The sequence below is a fragment of the Geotrypetes seraphini genome, chromosome 1 (genome assembly GCF_902459505.1).
Source record: "Geotrypetes seraphini chromosome 1, aGeoSer1.1, whole genome shotgun sequence".
NCBI classification, from domain to species: domain Eukaryota; kingdom Metazoa; phylum Chordata; class Amphibia; order Gymnophiona; family Dermophiidae; genus Geotrypetes; species Geotrypetes seraphini.
In genome coordinates this window covers 434339304-434361469 of record NC_047084.1, presented here as the reverse complement: position 1 = coordinate 434361469, position 22166 = coordinate 434339304, and the positions used below count along the sequence as shown (strand labels likewise).

The 22166-nt window shown below is 40.9% G+C and overlaps 1 protein-coding gene across 2 annotated transcripts in view; it reads right to left on the bottom strand.

Annotated features, from left to right (window-relative positions):
• The window catches only part of MLLT3 (MLLT3 super elongation complex subunit), a 604203-nt gene that overhangs the window by 226493 nt on the left and 355544 nt on the right, over positions 1–22166 (bottom strand). The gene's annotated exons all lie outside the window — the stretch shown is intronic.

Below are 22166 nucleotides of genomic sequence, written 5' to 3'. Positions count from 1 at the left end.
CCTTTAAGCGGGTCATCCAGTGCTCCTCAGGGTCAGGCAGGAAGGGAGGAGAGCATTTTGGAAACAATCCAGCATATAGGAGCCTGACCTACATGGTAATGCCATGTTTTCCAAGGAATAAATGATATTTCTACATATATCATGATTTTATAACATGTCCCTGATGAAGCAGTTATTGTGAAACGGATGAGCCGCTAACACACTATATTTTAAAGATTTGATTAAGGACTTGACTTTAAAGATTGGAGCAGAAAGACACTTCAGAAGATTGAACTTCAGAAGGATTACACTTTAAAGATTGGATTAAAAGAGATTGGACCAATCAATTAATCAAAGTACTGAATTGGCCCATAAGGATTGGATCAACAGATTGATCAAAGGACTACACAGCTGATCCTTCTTTGGTTTTTTTTTTGTCCTATTCCAACATAAAGTTACCGTATTTTTCGCTACATAAGACACATTTTTCCCCAAAAAAAGTGGGTGTAAGGATGGACTGAGTCGCGCTTTCGTTGGCAATCTTTGCATTTTCATGTGGGAACCTTATCTTTTTTGTGCAGCATGCCTAAGCGCAGGGGTAAGCCAAGGAGTGTTCTTTCTTCCTCCTCTTCCACCTCTCTGACGCAACAAGTGGCAATAACAGCTTATGCTGTTCCAGCTGGACCGGGCGTTTCCACTGACCGAGATGGGCAGACCTCGGTCTTGGAGGGTCTTGTGGCAGAAGTGAAGGTTTCCACTAATTTACAATTGAAAGAAAAGGTTTTGCTCACTAGGAAAATAGAAAATTTGGGCAATGCAAACAAGAATTTTTCCTGTCTCTAAATTTCACTCATCTAGTGATTTATTTCATTCTTTTTTGAAATCAGTTTTGAAATTTCCTGAAAATAGTATGCCACTGTTACAAAAGTTATATTAACTGAATCTCCCAAAAGTGAATAAAGAAAAAGGAGATGCATAACCAGAATTGGATCTCACTGGTATGCTGGAGACATCTCAAGAGGAAATTTTGGTTAGAGCCACTTTATTGGTAACTTTTGTCTTTCTTCAAGATAAGGATGCAATTCTTTGTCTATTTTATAGGACTGATAATGTGGAATTTCATGGATTCAAAATTTCAATTTTTCCTGATGTATCGAAATGGATGCAAGCCAGACGTAAGAAATTTCTGGACTACCGTCAATCCGTTTTGAGTTTAGGAGCAAGCTTTCAGTTACGTTTTCCTTGTAAATGTTGCATCACATATCAGAGTAATAGATATACTTTTTATGAACCCGATCAGTTGCAATTTTTTCTTGAAGGTAAAGCAACAACAAGAATTCCAGAGACTTCCATAGAATCTCCCAACCAGGCCATTAATTGATTCCAGCTGTACTCTGTAATTTGATTAATTTAGTATTATTTCTTGGAATCCAACTTCCCTTGGAAATGGTTGATTCTCTCTCCTCTTAATGTGGACTTTAACTATAGTTTATTAGTGTGGAATTATTTTGTAATTTAATTATTAGTTTTCCTTTTTAAATTGTTATATTCCCTTTCAAGTATTGTTTATTCAACTTGTAAATGAACATAAATAAATCATAATAATTTTAAAAAGTGGGTGGAAATAAGGGCGTGTCTTATGGAGCGAATATAACCAACCCCAACCACCCCTCCCCCTGGTACCTTTAAGTCAAGGCCTGCGGGCCCGCCGTTCCTTTCCTCCCTCCATCAGGTGCAGCACAGCTCCGCCAATGTAAAAAGGAGTTGTGTCTAAATCGGAGCCCTGCCGTCACAGTAGTACATTCCCTCTGCCATGGTTCCGTATGTCAGAGGAAGGGCGGGACCGCAGCAGAGGGAACGTGCTACGGTGGCGGCAGGGCTGTTTAGGGCAGGCGGATGCAAGTCTTCTGAGAGTCTGGTACAGGGCAGAGGTGGGGGAGGAATGCAAGGCTGTTTCTTTTCCTCCAGGACCTCGTTCTGCGGCGTAGTTGAGGCAGAAGGAGAAGGTATAGCGATCTTGTTCGCCTCTGCTGACATCAAAGGTTTCCCTCCAGTCTCCGCCGACTTCTTCAGGCCCTAGGGAGAGGGAATGTGAATGGACATTGGTGGTTGCGAACAGCCATTTGGGGCTCTGCCTCCAATTTCGATGCAGCTCCTTTTTACATTGCTGGAGCTGCGCTGCCCCTGGAGATGGTTGTGTTTTTGATTGGTGCCAGAGGGGCCTGTCTTGGTGTCATGATTGGATTGATGCTGACATCAGGGCCTGCCTTCTTCCTGGATGGTTGTTTTCAGCTGTTGGGCCCCTCTTTGGCCTCTGGCCCTCTCCTACCTCCTGTCTCAGACCACTGGAGGAGGTGCCTGTCTTCAGCTGCCGGGATGGAGGGAGGGAAGGGAAGAAGAAAGAAGGAGACCCTGACAAACGAGTTATCAGAAGACAACCAGAGCCTGGGACCACAACATAATTTGAATAATGACCAGACAACAAAAGGTAGAAAAAATGATTTTATTTTCTGTTTTGTAATTACAATATGTCAGATTTGAAATGCCTGCCAACGCTGGTGTTAGAAAGGGAGGGGAGGGGAGACAGGGTATAGAGCCTGGCACGGAGGTGGGACAGGGTGCAGAGCCTGGTATATATTAGTATAGAATTTGGTTCTGAATGGTTTTTTTCTTGTTTTCTTCCTCTAAATCTAGGGTGAGTCTTATGGTCAGGTGCGTCTTATGGAGCAAAAAATACAGTAAGTGCCTTTTGGAATACTATGAATATGGGGATGTAGATATCACTTGATATTTTTGGACATAATGAATTAAATTGTTAACTTATAAAAAAAAATTTAAATAATATAAAAACTAAATAATGAATTAGGTTTTCAAGACCAAGGGTCTTTTATTCCTTGTGATTACACTATTGACACATTGTCTTTCTCTCTTTGTTTGGGTGACATTACATATTTGTGAGAGAGTTTTTTTCTCTTTTTTTTTATATTATCTAGAAAATCATAAATCATCTATATTGAGATAACTGTCTATATCTATATTTATAAAAATATGTCTTCTTCAGCATATACTGTAGCTATATACATATACACACTCATTTCCATATATTTCTGATTATATATTTGCATGTATTCTTTTTTTTCTGATTAGTTTGTTGGAACACCGTCCTAACATTATGAAGTGTTTTACATCTATCAGCTTTCAAATTTTTAAAATTATACTTCTCATCTCCCCCTCCTTATGAAAAAGTAAAAAGAGAGCTGGAAAACGCAAGAACTACAATACCTACAGGAGCACGGGTCTAGGCTGTTTCTGCCAGTACCATAAAGTGTTCCCCAAATACCTCTTTGTAGGATATATTTCACACTCCCACCTCTTGAGAACAAACACAACTGCTTCTGCCATAAAACTTTATATAACTACCTGTGCTAATAAAACCCATTACCATGTAAATTATCTACAGTGTTGCCTACAGTAAACAACTGCTTTATCCTATTGACTGAGAACCTAAGTACACACGACGATATCTTTCATTATCTTCTCTAGAGCCATCTACAATGAAAACAAGCTCCCTGCACAGCAAAACCAATCAGAGAGTTATTCATTTATTTTGGACAGTTTATAAACTACCTTGTTGAACACAGTATATTTGAAGCAGTGCGCAAAATATAAAATACAATATCTTAAAATCACACACACACAGAAAAATAATAAAAATGGACCCCTATTTGGAAAACACTCCTACTCCAACAAAAGAAAATCTACCACACTCAATCACCAATTAAAGAGAATCACCTGTGTAAAGAGAAGGAACTCAAAATTGTCAAACCAATATTCAAATCACACTGGTTTTAGAGGTGCTGACCACTGTGGGTTGAATATGACAATCTACTAGGACTTATTCCCCACCCTAATTCATTAGATTTCTTGTCTGTTTATATACTTTCATTTTTGTTTTGTATTATTAAAAAAATGAATAAGAGATTTTTTTAAAAAAATTGTATGGTCTAATCCGGCATTGAATATCCAGGGCTTGATCAGCTACTGGAAATTATCTGGGTGCCAGCTGATATACTGAAAAACTAGCTGGCTATAGGCAGGACCCCAATCTGTTCAGTCCTACTTGGATAAATAGAAAACTGGGCACCAGGCACTGAGTACTGACAGGTTTAGATCATTTATGAGTTTGTACGAACTCTGCTCTTGGACCAGCCTGGCATTAAATAAAGAGCGCTTTGGCAGTCTAGGCCGATATCCAGCGGTACCCTCTAGATAAATACCACTGAATATCAGTGATAGGGATGGGCAATGATGCAACCAGGTTGGAGCCTTTCCTCTTGGTTAAATGGCTCTGAAAATCTGCTAATGTCTTTCTGAGGCCTACAAATTAAAGGCAAGTGAGATGTCTATGCCACCTTATGATCAAATTTATTATACAAAAATCATAAACACAAATACCGTATTTTTCACTCCATAAGATGCACCTCACCATAAGATGCACCCACCTGTAGAGGAGGAAAAACCAAGAAAAATTTTTTTTGAACCAAATGGTGTGCCCTGTACTCTGTCCCCACTCTGGTGGTCTAGTGGTAGGCAGGGACAGGGTACAGGGCATGTTTAGAGGTGGGCACGTCTAATGGTAGACATGCGTAGTGGCAGCCAGCCAGCCCACCACAAGCTAGCCTCCCCAAGCCAGCCAGCCCCCCAGCCAACCCCCATATCTTTTTAAATCATCCCCCTGTACTTTTAAATCATCCCCCAGTACTTTTAGATAATCTCCCCAGTAATTTTAGATAAATCATCCCCCCAGTACTTTTAGATAATCCTCCCCAGTACTTTTAGATAACCCCCCCAGTACTTTTAGATCATCCCACCAGTATTTTAAAATCATTCCCTCGTACCTGGTGGTCCAAAGTGTATCCCCCCTTGCTAGCGGCGCACAGGTCAGGAGCATAGACATCAGCAGAAAGCTTTCCGCGCTCCCGCTTGGGCCCACGCTGTTTTCTAAATGACTTCGTCAGTTCTCGCGAGTCCTGCAAGAACTGATAAAGCCATTTGGAAAACAGCGCGGAAAGCTTGCTGCTGACGTCTGCGCTAGAGGTTTGCACGGGAACGGGGATCGCGGGAATCCTGCGGATCCCACGGGGTTCCCACGGGAATCCCCCCTAACCCACAGGACTCCCATGGGGACCCCCCTCTTGCCCACGGGACTCCCATGGGGACACCCTCTAGCCAACAGGACTCCCATGGGGATGGAAGGCTTTGGAAGCAGGGTTCGTTCATATAATATAATGGACACGTCAGCCTTAGTAAAAGATGGGCTTTAGAAGTTAATTACCTGAACAGAAAACAAAAAAAAGTTTCACCAAACAGATTCTACAAGGAAAACAGCAACGTAAACACAAAAGAAACTGTGGAATTGATGATCCTGTCAGAAGTAATTGCTGCTTTTTATGGGGACGGGTGGGGATGGAGGTAATTCCTTGCGGGGATGGGTGGGGACGGAGAGGATACGGGCGGGGACGGAGAGGATCCTGATGGGGATGGAGATGATCCTGGCGGGGATGGGTGGGATTTCTGTCCCCGTGCAACTCTCTAGTCCGCGCTCCTGACCTGTGCACCACTAGCGAGGGAGGGATACACAACGACAGAGAAGGAGGAGGCAGCAGAGTGCGGGTATCTGATTTATAAGGTGCAGCTATGGTGGCGGTAGTGATGACAGCAGGAGGGTATGTGGTTGGGTAGGTGGGTATTTTAAAAGGTATGGCGGCAGGGTGTTTTAAAATGGTGCAGCTACGGAGAGCGGGTAGGTGTTTAAAAAGGTGCAGCGGCAAGGGGGGGGGTCAAAATTATACCTTTGTTCCATAAGACGCACCAAGATTTCCACCCACTTTTGGGTGGAAAAAAAGTGCATCTTATGGAGCAAAAATTCGGTAAGTCTTTCAATAGGATCACAATACATCGATTGCTTCAGTGTTCTTATGTTTTCTTCTTGTCCTTTTGTTTTTATGTTGTATTAAAATGGTGCAGCTATGGCGGGCGGGTAGGTGTTTAAAAAGATGCAGCGGCAAGGGGGTCAAAATTGTACCTTCGCTCCATAAGATGCACCGAGATTTCCACCCACTTTTGGGTGGAAAAAAAGTGGGTCTTATGGAGCGAAAAATACGGTAAGTCTTTCAATAGGATCATAATACATAGAGCAACAATTCTAAGCTGGTGAAATCAGATTAATCCATTGAACAGACGTCCTAACTAGGATCGCAGTTTCAGCATTGTGGGATGCCTTCTTCAGGGTACACAAATAAATGACCATAAAATCAAATAAAGAACATAATGCAAATGGAAACAATAATGCATATTGAAAACTAAAAATGTCATTATAAGAAATATACCCCCTCTTTTACTAAGTCACGCTAGCCGATTTAGAGCGTTACAATATTATGTTTATAGTGAGCGTAATGTGCTTGGAGGACGAGAGACAGCTGTACATAATATTCAAGAATGCTACAACGAACAAATAGATCATTGCAAATGTGTCAGGAGCGAAGATGAAGTGTGCTGCAAGCAAAAAAACTATGATATTGGTAAGAATAAGAGTATGATACCAAATAAAGTGAATTCAATAATGTATAATCTAATCAAAATTGATAAAAATAAACAATAAAATATTATTTAGAGTGCTCAGTGTGATATCTTATTCAAAACCAGCAGGTTTGTAGAATGAAGATGTAGAATAAGAGTATACCTGATAATAGATGTTGCAAAGAATGCAACGGAACGTTTATCTTAAAGGTGATATTAGAAGTATAATGTAAGGATAGTATATCTATTGCCAGAGGATGTGGTAATAACTGATAGTGTAGCTGTTTTTAAGAAAGGTTTGGACAAGTTCCTGGAGGAAAGTCCATAGTCTGTTATTGAGAAAGACATGGGGGAAGCCACTGCTTGCCCTGTATTGGTAGCATGGAATATTGCTACACCTTGGTTTTGGGCCAGGTACTAGTGACCTGGATTGGCCACCGTGAGAACGGGCTACTGGGCTTGATGGACTATTGGTCTGACCCAGTAAGGCTGTTCTTAAGAAAGAGAACAACACTGGCAGCAAGTGTACTTACATCAAGTTTGAAGAATGGTCTGAAATTTGGCAGCTAAAATTTAATGTTAAGAAATGCAAGGTCATACATTTGGGCTGCAAAAACCCAAGGGAACGGTACAGTTTAGGGGGTGAAGAACTTATGTGCACAACAGAAGAGTGGGACTTGGGTGCGATTAAATGTGATGATCTTAAGGTGGCCAAACAGGTTGTAAAGATGACGGAAAAAGCTATAAGGATGCTAGGGTGCATAGGGAGAGGTATGGTCAGTAGGAAAAAGGAGAGATATTGATGCCCCTGTTTAAGACTTTGGTGAGACCTCATTTAAATATTATGTACAATTCTGGAGGCCACACTTTCAAAAAGATATAAAAAGGATGGAGTCAATCCAGAGGAAGGCTACTAAAATGGTGCGTGGTATTCGTTATAAAGCATATGGGGACAGACTTAAAGATCTTAATCTACATATTTTGGAGTAAAGGCGGAAGAGGGAAGATATGATAGAGATGTTTAAATACCTAAGTGATGAAAATGCACATGAATCGAGTGTCTATCATTTGAAAGGAAGCTCTGGAAAGAGCAGCCATAGGATGAAATTAAGAGGTGATAGGCTCAGGAGTAATCTAAGGAAATACTTTTTTACAGAAAGGGTGGTATATGCAACAAACAGTCTCACGGAAGAGGTGGTGGAGACAGAGACTGTGTCTGAATTCAAGAAAGTCTGGGATAGGAACATGGGATCTCTTAGAGAGATGAAGAGATAATTGTTACTGCAGATGGGCAGACTGGATGGGCCATTTGGCCTTTATCTGCCATTATGTTTCTAAGACTTCTTGAGTTTTCTACATCTGGAAATCCGACTATAAATACAGAACACAAAATATGTGACAAATGTAGTGTGAATCTTTAGCTTCGAGATTGAAAAATTTATACATCCAATAAGCAATATAGAATATGTTTTGCATCATTCCTCAGACTACAATACGAGTTGTGTTGCCTATATTATATTGTGCCCTTGTAATTTCATTTATTTTAGAAACCTAGAAGAATGATCAAAATACATATTACACTTCTTCCTCCATATTCGCGGTTTCAGCAATAACGATTTCGATTATTTGCGATTTTTAGCTTGCTGACTTCTCCCCCCAAATTATGTCATCCATGAGCACAGTATCGATAAAAATTCAGAAGCTTGAGCAAGGCATTTCATTTAATTTTCATTTAATTTAAATAGCTGGCCTGAGCTGCAAGGTGCTCTGTGACCAGGTCAGATTTGGGAGCAGTTTCTGTTTTTCACCCAATTCTAAGTGAATGCGGAGGGAGAAGTGTATAGAACACAGAAGCAATATTAGGAGATAAATTACATTTAAACCATTAGTATCACATTGGGAAGAGAAAAGACATGATATTAATGATTCAAGGTTCTTTGTATTCAGAACCATTAAGTGAAATCCCAGAGGTGGAGATTAAACTTTATTATAAATAGAACAGGTCATTCATGACCTTAATACTCTTCAACCATCAAGTCTCAATACACAGAGAGATAGTATCTATCTTTAAATTATTATCACCAAAAGCTACTTACCTCATATGCATTTTGTTGGTTTCATTTTTATTATCTTTCTATTTTTGATTATTTTACCTATATAAGATTACATGGGTCTATTTTATGTCAATATTTTATGATTTATACATTAGGCATTAGTGGTAGACATCTTTTACATTTTAAAGACAGATTGGCTAAAATATACTGCTAACAAAAGCAAAATACACCCAAAAAAATTAGTACTAACTTTTAGCAAAGGAGATGGGCCTCAGAGACCTATTTTTAGACAGCTGACTGCTGATGTTTTTTGCAGGTCAATATCTCAATCATTGGCCCAAACTCCCAATGCTTATCAATTCAAATATTTTTGTAAAAGTTTTGTAAACACTTTTAAGATTTTTTATATATTTTTAATCTTCATAAATATCCTAACTTTTGGATCTGCATAAGCATATAATATCTTAACACAATGTTTGTTGTTACAAGCAAAAGATAGCACTCATAATTCAAAAGCACTTATCTTTGTAAACGCCTTTAATTTGTAGTACTTTTATATTTTAAGGCAAGGTTTTCTTCTGGTTTTCTGTTGTTGTTTCGGAGGCTTAAAAAAATGACAGATTTTGCTATTGTTACAAAGTTAACATTAACCTATTAAAGGTATTGTGCAAGAAGACAACCAAACATCAAATTATTATTTGACTCAGCTCCAGATTTAGTGAACTGAGATTCTTTAAACAGCAGTTTTCAAACCATTTGGTTACTGAAGTAACTACATAATTACAGTCTTTAGCATTCTGTGATTCTGCAGATTAAAAAACTGGCTTGGATATAGTCTACTGCTGCACATTGAATAAACTACTGCAGACAGAAATCTTCCATGTTAATATTTTCATGTTAAAACACTGCATTTTTACATTAACATAAAAAGGTGACAAAAAAAAAAATCAATAACAAAATTTTCAAAAGCATACATTTTCAACCAAAGATATTCAGCATTCTCAACAGCTGCTTGGGAAGGGTTTGGACCAGTCATGACCTCCTTAAGAAGGTGTTGAACATCAGACAGATCTGGAGAGTTTGCTGTCCATATGTCTTAGAGCAGGGGTTCTCAAAAGGTCGATCGCGATCAACCGGTAGATCACGAAGGCAACGCGAGTCGATTGTGTTGCCTTCGCGTTTTACTTGCTTCCCGACTCAGAAGCGCCGAGCCAACCAACTTCCCCCACCATCGGAGAGGAAGTTCCGGGCCAGCGAATCGCTGCCTGGCTGGCCTGGAACTTCCTCTCCGACTTCAGAAATGACGTCCCGACGCTTATGTGTGGGGAAACAGGGAGAGCTTGGGGCGGCGGTTTGCAGGCCTGTTCCCCGATGGCAGTGGCAGTGGCTTGGGAGCAGGCAGGGAGACAGAAAGAAAGAAGGGAAAAAGAAAGAAAGGGGGGACAGGAAGACAGAAAGAAAGGAGTCATGGAGAGAGAAAGACAAAAAGATAGAAAGAGGGGCAGGGAGACAGAAAGAAAGAAAGGTGAAGGGGGCAGCGAGAGAGGAAGAAAAAGTTGGCAGAGGGAATGAGGTATGAAACATACAGCAGGCTGAAAGAAGGGAAGAAATACTAGATGCACAGTCAGAAGAAGAAAGTGCAACCAGAGACTCATGAAATCACCAGACAACAAAGGTAGGAAAAATGATTTTATTTTCAATTTAGCAATCAAAATGTGTCCATTTTGAGAATTTATATCTGCTGTCTATATTTTGCACTATGACCCCCTTTTACTAAACCGCAACAGTGGTTTTTAGCGCAGGGAGCCTATGAGCATCGAGAGCATTCAGCGCAGCTCCTGCGCTAAAACCGCTATTGTGGTTTAGTAAAAAGGGAGGAGATATATTTGTCTATTTTTGTATAGTTGTTCCTGAGGTGACATTGCATAAAGTCATCTGCCTTGACCGCTTTGAAAACCCACGGAATATAAATGATAATTAACATTTTCTCTGCGTACAGTGTTCTTTGTGTTTTTTTTTACATTTTATTGTTGGTAGATCATTTTGACTTGGTCATTTTAAAAGTAGCTCACAAGCCCAAAAAGTGTGGGCACTCCTGTCTTAAAGGATATGGAAGGGTGAGCAAAAGGGGAGGGACGTATGCATAATCCAGCAATTGTTTCACATCAGAGAATGTGCTATATAATTTTTCTTTTTATATTTCTCAAGTGATTTTTGCTGATGGAGGACTTGACTGAAGATAGAAAGTGTGTATATACTATTTTTGAAGTTAAACTAATGAAAAATTAAATAAACAAAATGAAAAATCTAAATTTTGTCTTGAATGAAGCAAACTTCAGTCCCTTTTCAAGAAAACTGTGCTATAGTATTCTCTCTTCTACCCCCCTCTTTTACTAATGCGTAGCACGGGTTTTAGCGCCGGCAGCGGCGGTATCTGCTCTGATGCTCAAGAATTCATGAGTGTCGGAGCAGTTACCGTCAATGCCGGCGCTACAATCCACACTACACATTAGTAAAAGAGGGGGCTAGTTCTTTAAGAGGTAAATTTAAGCCATCCTTAGTAACACTGGGTGTTATTGGTTCATAAAGGTGTTAATAAACAGAGTATGGTTCCAATGCGTTTTCAAGAATGACAGTATCAATATACAAGTATAATAAACTGGATCTCAGGAGACTACCGTATTTTTCACTCCATAAGACGCACTTTTTTCCACCCAAAAGTGGGTGGAAATCTCGGTGCGTTTTATGGAGTGAAGGTACAATTTTTAAACCCCCCCACCCATACCGTTTAAAAAAAATCCCCCCCCCCACTGCACGCACCTTTTTAAAACATCCCCCTCTCCACAAACACCCGCCGCTGTCGTACCTTGTTAAAAACATGCTGGTGGTCTAGTGTGATTCCTCCCTGCTAGCCGTCTCCTATTTCCTGGACAGGAGCAGCTTAGGTCAGGCGCGAGCTTTCCGCGCTCCTGCCTGGCCCTGCGCTGCTTTCTGATTGGCTGCCGTCAGTTCTCCCGTCTTATGGAGCAAAAAATACGGTATTTTCAAAACTAGATATAGCCACACAGATTTTCAGTGAAAGTGCTTCAGTCTAACCCCTAGGGCATGCTCCTCTTTAGAGAAGAACAAACTGTGTGAAAGTAAGACCATGATCTAATTCAATGATCCTTTGCAAATATCTGTGAACTTCAAATATGTTTGCAAACCTACTGATATTTACAAATGAAAAACTTTACAGGCCCCAGCAAAACCAAATCTGCACAAATCTCTCTACATCTCAGCAAAATCAAACTAGGCTAAAATCTCCTGCTTCAAATTTAGGTAAAATAAAGCAGCATATCTCTATCAGCGAACCATTACACAACACAACACAATTTAGCATGACTACACAGTACACTACAAGGAGCCATTCTTTCCTTATAGCTTGTAGTTCCTTCTTTGATTACTGAACATTTATTTCTGAAGTAGGCATCAGGAAACTTTGAAAAATGCATAATCTGGAGCAGTTCAAAATATTTCCACTTTCTCGCTGTACTATTCTGTTTACAGATACGTATCAGGTGCCTGCCAAGAACAAAATGATCCGCCCAATGCAATGCACATTTAAAAAAATACACATAACTTACATTCCACAGAATCAATACAAGGGGATTCTGCTGCTACAATTAAGATGGAGTTTGGATTTAACTGCGTTTCTAGAACAATCTGATTCAGAAGTGACTAATTGTGCTACACTGATATTTGTGTTTCCTCAAGATTGTGACCATGTCCTATGTCATATTCTTAGAACAGAAATTTATTGTTTATGTATTTTCATGGAGTTGGCAAAGGCTAAGCAGGAACTTAAGAAAAACGTTTCTTGCGCTCTGTCAACAAATTCAGTTCCTAGGTGGAACTTTTCATTTATAATTTCCATGTAAATGTATAATAGTTACCGTATTTCCTCAACAAGATGTATTTTCTTTGATACAGATCAGCTACAAATTTATTTTATTGACTCTAGAAAACAGCATCCTCCGATTTAGGCTAAGATTAATGGAAAGGGTAGATTATTGGAGCAGTTAATAATGTAGAATGGGCATGCTTTCTTTAGTACAAGCCTTTCAGTTTTAATAGTTTTTTCCTCCCCAAATATAAATCCTTTAACTTCAAAGATTATTTTTCTACCACTCCCTTCCTTCTTATTGTGGACCGTTTAAACAGAGCAAAAGAAGGTGGAACTCAATCTTGACAATGAGTCAATTTATTAAATAAGGACAATAACAGTAAAAGTCCATAAGATATACAGAATGAAAATTTGTGGGGAACAACGAGACCCAACACAGTCCGTGTTCTGGCAGGATTTGGTGAAATAAATTGGTGGACTTAAAAATAATATATAGATTTGATTAAACGCATCAAATGTTAGATGCATACCATTCAGCTGGTAAGAGCAGCACATTATTTCCTGATGAATAGAAATTATCTGAAAGTTCTAATATTATTCTTTAAGGGCTGGATTCTCTAAATGACGCCGCTACTGGTGGCCACTTAGAAAAGTAAAAATATCTTTGTGCCATTTTGTACAACAATCACTTGTAGGTTTTTATGATGATGTAATGCTCAAAAAGTCAATCATACAAAACTGTTCATCAAAGTACAGCTTTTACAAAAAGTATGTGCAAACTTGCTGGTGTTCAACCGTTGGGTCTTCAGAATGCCAGTTGTGTCAACAGACACAAACTGACTGGATTCCTCATTAATCCCATAGGTTTATTTTATGTACTTATAAATAAATTATTTAATTAAATAGTGTGTCAATTCATTTGTTCAATCTTCTTAATACTTATTCAAGTTATGATTATGCAATTAATTGAAAGAACAGCTAAATACACTCGAAATTAGCAACCATGTACTTAGCTTGCTTAAGAGCACCACTTCTCCTGTTAAGCAAGCTAAGTACATGGTTGCTAATTTCGAGTGTATTTAGCTGTTCTATCAATTAATTGCATAATCATAACTTGAATAAGTATTAAGAAGATTGAACAAATGAATTGACACACTATTTAATTAAATAATTTATTTATAAGTCCATAAAATAAACCTATGGGACTAATGAGGAATCCAGTCAGTTTGTGTCTGTTGACACAATTGGCATTCTGAAGACCCAACGGTTGAACACCAGCAAGTCTGCATATACTTTTTGTAAAAGCTGTACTTTGATGAACACTTAGAAAAGTTGCACTGAATGCGTGTCAATCACACGATGGCGCCATTTAGAGAATCACAGCCACATCGAAAGTAGGAACCGGAATGTAGGCCAGAGTTTTACAGGCTTACAATTCTGGCACCTACTTTCAACGAGAATCATGTCTATGTCAACTTCCGGCGTAAGCCACACCTATTTTAGATGTAGATGCCTCTTTGAATGGGAGTTGGCCAATGTCATCTGTAGGCGATTGCAAGCGCCTACATTTTTAAAAATTAGATTTTAATTAGATTTAAGCAACGCATCGTTTAGCACCAATTAAACCGCTTAAGTTGGGTGGTGGTAGGGCGCCTGCTGCCGCCTAATGTTTTGGTGCAACTGAGAATTTGGGTCTTAAAGCTTTCCTTTTCAAGTTGGTACTTGCAAACTAAATTTATGTTCAAACAATTTTTATTGATGAGTACCAAAAGTACAATAGAATAAACAGCAAAAACAGGCATCATAGGCAACAAACCAAACACCTCCAAAGTGCCAATAGACCATGAAATGCATTTTAGTGGAACATCACAGCATATTATCCCTCCCCCCTCGGTTGATCCCCAACTACCAATATAAGCAACCCTCTTCGTCACACACACAAAGCCCATAGAAGCTGTCAAAGTCTTAGGCTTGCAGAGTTCACAAAGATGGTAAGGCATATAGGGGAATGTGGGAGATAGTACCACTCAACTATAGTCATCCATTAAAAAAACAAAATACACATCAGTACTAGTTACATGACTCGCATATACCCCTATTGGGGGTTAACAATGCTTAGTAACTCCCCCCTACTACGTACTGAGGCAGAAGAAGAAACTACCCCCCACACACACATAGAAAGCCCCAACACCTCCCTACAAACTGCCCCAACGCCCATCCCCTAGAGCTGTGGTGAAACTTAGAGAGCCAGCCTTCAGCAAACAAGACAACATAGAGCAGACACTCACACATCCAAATTATTCAGAATCAGGCAAAAACTAAATTTAAATGCAAATAATAATAATAATACAACATAAAAACAAAAGGACAAGAACAAAACATAAGAACACTGAAGCAGTCAATATAGATCTCAGAATATCCCAGTCCTCATACTCTTATGGAAGGCCATAACCTATATTTTTACGCACATAACACACACAGATTATGAGTCTATGTAAAAATAAAGTTGAATAATGTGCCCATGCATGCTACAGAACATCAAAAGAGAGGGATCTGAAGAGCACAAGATGTATAATATAGAAGAAAAAAACCCTCATACCTTCAAGAAGGGTAATGTGGAACATCTTTATCAAAATAACCCAACAGGGCCCAGAATTTGTTTTTTTTGAAAAATATCTTTATTGGGAGTGATGTTCCAACTAGAGAATGACATGGGAAAAAATTTGCCCCATCCCTGCAACCACCGTCCCTGTCACCGCCCCGTCCCCGAGACCACTGTCCCCAACCTGTCCACTTCCTCGCAAACACTGTCCCCGCCCCGGTCCACACAGCATCCATACAAGCTTCAGTACTGCAATATTTAGCTTATTTCTTCCTTATAAATCAAAGTTCTGGCTGCTGAACTAGAGAAAGAGATGTTCAGCTGGCAGGGCTTTGTTTATAAATTTTTATAAACACAATTAATATACTACTTTATCCTAAAGCAAAATAAATAAATAGAAAATTTTTTTTTCTACCTTTGTTGTCTGGTTTCTGCTTCCCTCATCTTCTCATTCAATTCCTTCCATCCACGGTCTGTCTTCTCTCTGCGCCTTCCATTTGCTCTGCTACTGTGCATCTCCCTTCACCCTCCCCCCCTCCAATTGGTCTGGCACCCATCTTCTTCCCTCCGCTCTCCCATAGTCTGGCATCTCTGCCTTCTTCTCTTCCAGCGTCTTCTCCCCACTCTCTCTTCCCCATTCCCTTCAGCGTCTTCTCCCACTCAGTCATCCCCATTTCCCTTAGGCGTCTTCTCCCCACTCCCTCTTCCCCATTTCCCAGCGTTTTCTCCCCACTCTCTCTTCCCCATTTCGTCACCGTTTCGGAGGGCTAGCCACGGGTAACAACCACCGTGTCATTCTCTAATTCCAATGTCACATGTAAACAAATTCATGGTACATACAGAGTCCATATCCAAGATCAGCGGTCGCTCTAGCTCAGTGGTCTCAAACTCGTGGCCTAGGGGCTACATGCGGCCACCAAGTACTATTTTGAGGCCCTCAGTATGTTTATCATAATCACAAAAGTAAAATAAAACAGTTTCTTGATCATATGTTTCTTTAGCTATAAATTACAATATTATTATTAAGACTTAGCCAAAAGAAAAGATTTATAAACTATAAAGAGTTTTACCTCATGCAAAATTGTCATTTCTCTAATTAGACATTAACTATTTTTCTGAGGCCCTCCAAGTACCTACAAAATTGGCCCTGCAAAGGGTTTGAGTTTGAGACCACTGCTCTAGCTGAAGGATGTTAACCAGAATTTTATGTGCCAGCCTATCTGACTCTTTGCTCTGAGTGACACTTAAGCAAATCAACAGCAACACTAATTGCCAAACACATTTGATTTTAAGGACTTTTTTAAAGGTTCTTGCAGACTAATAGTGCACAAAATCTGCAAAAATCCTAAAAAGAAAGAGCCTTAAAAACAAATGTGCTAATTTTGCAATTAGTGCCTTTTAGTAAAGATACACAGGTATAGTGCACCCATGCCTATAGTGTGCAGGGGGATGGTGTTTGTAAAAACATATATAATACATGTGTTATATGCAAGAAAATACAATAATTTATTTGCTGATGCAGTTCTACTGGTAATTCATTCCATATTAAATGTACCACCAAGTCTACCTTCCTCATGTGCTTAATTGAAGGCACCTCCAGCATCACTCCATGATTTGATTGTAACATCCTCCAAGAAAGCACAAGTCAGTTCTTGTAAATTACCTGGACTCTTATCCCTCATCACTCAAAACATTACTGCCATTGATTTAAAACGCAGCTGAACCACAACTGGGAGCCAGTGAAACTGCACTAGCAACAAACAGGAGGAAAAGCACAGTTACTTACCTGTAACAGGTATTATCCAAGCACAGCAGGCAGATATTCTCACATGTGGGTGGTAAAATTATGGTCTTACCTGTTAATTTTCTTTCCTTTAGAAGCAGCAGATGAATCCAGAGACTAGTGGGTATAGCTCACATCGACCAGCAGGTGGAGATAGAGAACTGATTAACAGTTGGCCTTAAAGCCTGGTGTTCCTCCTGTTGATTCAGTTATGCACTTTGCCCAAGCATCCCGAAAGGAGAATGAGCATCCACAAAACTTCATTCCAGTAGAAAATGTGCCACTCAGAAATGAAATAATACAATTACCAACCATACCCCAACTGAACAAACAAACAAACAACCTACAAACAGACAGTGTACTTGGGGAGGGGCTCTGGATTCATCTGCTGCTTCTAAAGGAATGAAAATTAACAGGTAAGACCATAATTTTACCTTCCATAGCAAAGCAGCAGATGAATCCAGAGACTAGTGGGATGTAGCAAAGCAAACTCAAACCGGGTGGGACGCCAATGCCGCCTCCGCCAGCACTGCAGCGCCAAAACTTGCCTCCGAACGGGCCGCTACATCTAAACGGTAATGCTTCGAAAAGGTATTTCCCGACGACCACGTGGCCGCCCGGCAAATTTCCTCCAAAGACATCCCCCCGGACTCCGCCCAAGACGTAGCCAATGCCCGAGTGGAATGAAGAAAGAAACACTCCTGCAGCGTCTAAAGAAACCCCTCAATCAATCGGAGGGGAGGGTGGAGAAGGGACCTGGGAGGGCCCAGGTGTACATCCGAAAGCCGGCACCGCTCAGCCAGGCACCCCTGACCTACTGAAGAGAACTAGTCTCAACAGAGGAATCCAAAAGAACACCAATCTATCCGGCAGCAGCCAGAATCCAGGAGCTAGAGAGTTAGCTCAACCCCTGCTGGGAGATAGAGCAAAACTGAATCAACAGGAGGAACACCAGGCTTTAAGGCCAACTGTTAATCAGTTCTCTATCTCCACCTGCTGGTCGATGTGAGCTATACCCACTAGTTTCTGGATTCATCTGCTGCTTTGCTATGGAAGATATCATTCACAGAACCCGGTAAAGACAGTGCAAAAGTGTACTGTCATTTTAAGCTTTTTGCATCTGCCACGACTACCTATACCGCGCACATGCCAGTGCCTTCCAGCTCGACATCAGTTCACAGAACCATCAGTTCAGTAAAAAAGCTAAGAAGCCAACTAGGAGAAATGGGAGGGTTATGAAAATATCTGCTTGCTGTCCTTGGATACAACCTGTTACAGGTAAGTAACTACACTATCTGCTTTTCCTGGTATAATCACACGTGCACAGAGTCGCAAAAATCAAGAGTTCAAGGAAGACCTTTAACGGGTATCAGACACATACCAACAAACACCATAGGTTTGTCGGAAAATTCCTCATTTACCCAACGGTGCCTCCACCTCCTATTTTGTTTATCATTGATCTTTTTCCTTATTTGCATTGCTTTTCCTATTGAAATTCTTATAAATTATGCATAGCTAGTATGAAAAACTTTTACTTAGCTTTTTCATCCCCAAACGCCAACGCGTTTCGATAATCTTTATCAAGACGAAAACTGGGGAAATTTATGCAGGACAAACGTCACATACCAACCATCGGCAAAAAAAGCACCATGGCTTTTTTTGCCGATGGTTGGTATGTGACGTTTGTCCTGCATAAATTTCCCCAGTTTTCGTCTTGATAAAGATTATCGAAACGCGTTGGCGTTTGGGGATGAAAAAGCTAAGTAAAAGTTTTTCATACTAGCTATGCATAATTTATAAGAATTTCAATAGGAAAAGCAATGCAAATAAGGAAAAAGATCAATGATAAACAAAATAGGAGGTGGAGGCACCGTTGGGTAAATGAGGAATTTTCCGACAAACCTATGGTGTTTGTTGGTATGTGTCTGATACCCGTTAAAGGTCTTCCTTGAACTCTTGATTTTTGCGACTCTGTGCACGTGTGATTTGGATATAGTCGATCAGCATTAAGTGATTTCTGTTGTGGACATGGTTTCCTGGTATAAAGCATTCTCACATGTGGGACTACCTAGCTAAAACAAAATAGGTTGGAGAGAAGTTAGTTTTATGTAGAGAATAAATTTTGTAGAACTGCTTGGGCAAATCAACTCTCTCATCTGGAATGGTTCTCCAGACAGTAGTGTGATGTGAAGGTATGCTTTACAGATATCTTCAATGAGAATGTAATGTAGATAAGCTACTGAAGTCACGTGACATGACCTTCTAGTGTCAGCCCAGTTTGAGTATAGCAAAACGTAATACAGTCCATGAGCCATGTAGAGATAGTTCTCTTGGAGACGGGGAGTCCAAGTCTGTTTGGATCAAATGAGAGAACAGTTGAGTGGAAGTCCTGTGATGTTTGGTACTATCCAAGTAGTAAGTGAGAGCATGTATACAGTCCAATATGTGAACTGCAGTTTCACCAGGGTGAGAATGTGGTCTTGGAAAGAAGACAGGTAGAACTACAGACTGGTTCAAATGAAAATCCGAGATGACCTTAGGAAGAAATTTCGGATGTGTACGGAGGACTACCCTATCATGGTAGAATGTTTGCAGTTCACTAACTCGGCGTGCTGAAGTGATGCAGATTAAGAATACTACTTTCCATGTGAGATGTTTAAGAAATGAACTCCATTGGCTTAAAGAGTGACTTCATCAGTGTTGAAAGTATAATATTAAGATCCCAAGTAACTGGAGGAGGTTTGATTGGTGGTTTGGTATGAAAAAGGCCCCTCATGAACCTGGAGATGAGTGAATGCCCAGATTGGGGGTTTTTGTCCAGCTGTGTATGAAAAGCACTAATAGCACTGAAATGAACTCTGCTGAAAGTAGTTTTAAGACCAGAGTTGGAAAGATGTAGGAGATAGTCGAGGACTGATGGCAAAAGACGTGTCTGGATGCAATGATTGGCGTTTATACCAAAGTGTGAACCTAGTCCACTTGAAGAAGTAACAACATTGAGTGGAAGGTTTCCTAGAAGCTTCAGTGATGGTAGCTTTGATGATGTTTGACACTGGTGCCGACAGTGTAAATACATCTACTCACTGGGAGAGAGAAACCACGCTGTGAGAGTCAATGAACATAGGGCTGGATTCACTAACCTGCGGGCCCGATCTGGGCAGGTCCGACGAATTCAGCAAATGCGAACATGCAGATGAGGGTGATCGGAGGAATGCCCCCATTTGCCTTCACGGCTCACGCAAGCGGGATCGATGCGCATGCACAGATCGCGCAAACCCGTCCTAGCTGTGACTTTTTTTTTTTAACTTTAAACTTTTGCAGCCCGTGGGTTTAACCGCTTCGGGTTAAACCCAAGGGCTTGCACAAGAAGTCAGGGCAGACGTGTTCGGGGCAGGCAGGCAGGCGGTGGCAGCCTCTTCCCTTCAGTGCAAGCTCGTGGGTTTAAAGCGGAGCTGCAGTGTGGCATGCAGCCCCGCTTTAAACCCGCAGGCTCACACTGAAGGGAAGGTAGCAGAGCCAGGGGGAGCAGCAAGGACATGTCAGGCAGGCAAGCCCAGGGGTGCAGGACGTGAGGGCCAGGGTAGGCAGATCAGGGCTGTAGGAGGTGTTCAGGGCTGACAGGGCAGAGAGCAGGGCTTCAACAGAACAGGAGAGTTGGAAAGACGTTTCTGACTGCTTCCCAGCAATTGCTTCTTCTGTTGATCAGCCAGCCCTGTCGGATTTGAAATTTTGTACAGTGAATCGTGTCGCTGTCCAATTTGCATGCCTTTCTCCTCATTTACATGCATGGATTTGAAGCGGATCGCAGGAGAGGTAAGTGAATCAGGCCGGAGGGAAATTTGCTCGTTAAGGGGTTGCAAACCGATCGGTACATGATCGGTTTGCTTAGTGAATCTAGCCTATAGACTGAGCTGATGAAGGGACCCACCCCATTTTGAGTTATTAAGGTCAGAAAGAGTTGAAATGGAATGGGTTTCCAGACATTGAGTTGAAGAAGAAGAGGGAACCATGATTGTCACAGCCAATGAGGTGTTATGAGGATCATGGTAGCTGGTTTTTGGCAGAGTTTGCACAAAGTTTTCCCAATTGGGGAATTGGGGAGAAAGCATATAGAAACTAGGAGAAGGGCATCTGACTCCAAACAATTGGGAGTATATATTCTGGAACAGAAAAGTAGAAGTTTGTGATTGTGGGGAGAAGCAGAGATCTATCTCCAGAGTTCCCTAACTGGTAAATATTTGATGTGACATGGTTAAGTTGAGCGACCATTTGTGAGGTTGTAGGAATCTGCTCAATTTGACTGCTAGAATGTTTTGTTCTCTTGCTAAGTAAACTGCCTTACGGAATATGTTGGGAGGAATTGCCCAGGGCCAGAGTTGATTCACTTCTTGACAAAGTGGGCAAGATCCTGACCCTCCCTATTTGTTCATGTAGTTACATTGTAGTACACTGCCATTTGGTTGTCTGTTCGGATAAGCCACTGCTTGACCGGGATCAGCAGCATGGAATGTTGTTGCTATTTGGATTTCTGCCAGGTACTGTGACCTGGATTGGTCACTGTTGGAAATAGGAATTTAGGCTAGATGGACCACTGGTTTGAGTTATTATTTTAAAAAATATCAAGAAACTGGACTAGTGGACTCTGCCCTTTAATATTAATTTCTGCCTATGGACCTTCATTTATTTATTTAGAACTCAAGACTAGCCCAAGTTTGAGAGCCAAGGACATCAGACCTGACTTATCTCATGTTCTAGTCTGCATACACTGGGTGTAGTCTGAGTGAGGGCCTAGGTGTGCTCCCTGCCGAGGACGCGGGCAAGGAGAGAGCTTGCCTGGCTTCCAGGGTGAGTGAGGGCGGGAAGAGGGGAGTGGCCAGAATGTTCCCTGCCGCTGGGTTGGCTGCCACGGAACACATACCACAGCGGCAGGCAACACGAAATCATAAGTGCGCATGTGCGCTTAGTCTTTTATTATATAGGATATATATACAAAGACTATTTACTGGACTCTGAAGGCTCCACTCCCATTCCCGTCCCCTCTCCCCAACACACACCTGTCTATCTTCTTTATGGCTACAGTGTTTTCTTACTGTTTTTCTGCTCATATTTGAGTTTAATAGCAAGATGCATTAATAGGGATGTGTGATCTATGTTTATGAAACGTGCCTACAATGTACATGTTATCTTTATTGATATAGTCATTGGGTGTAGTTGTTAGAGCTGCTGTCTCAGCACCCTGAGGTTGAGAGTTTAATCCCAGCCTGCTCCCTGTGACTCTGGGCA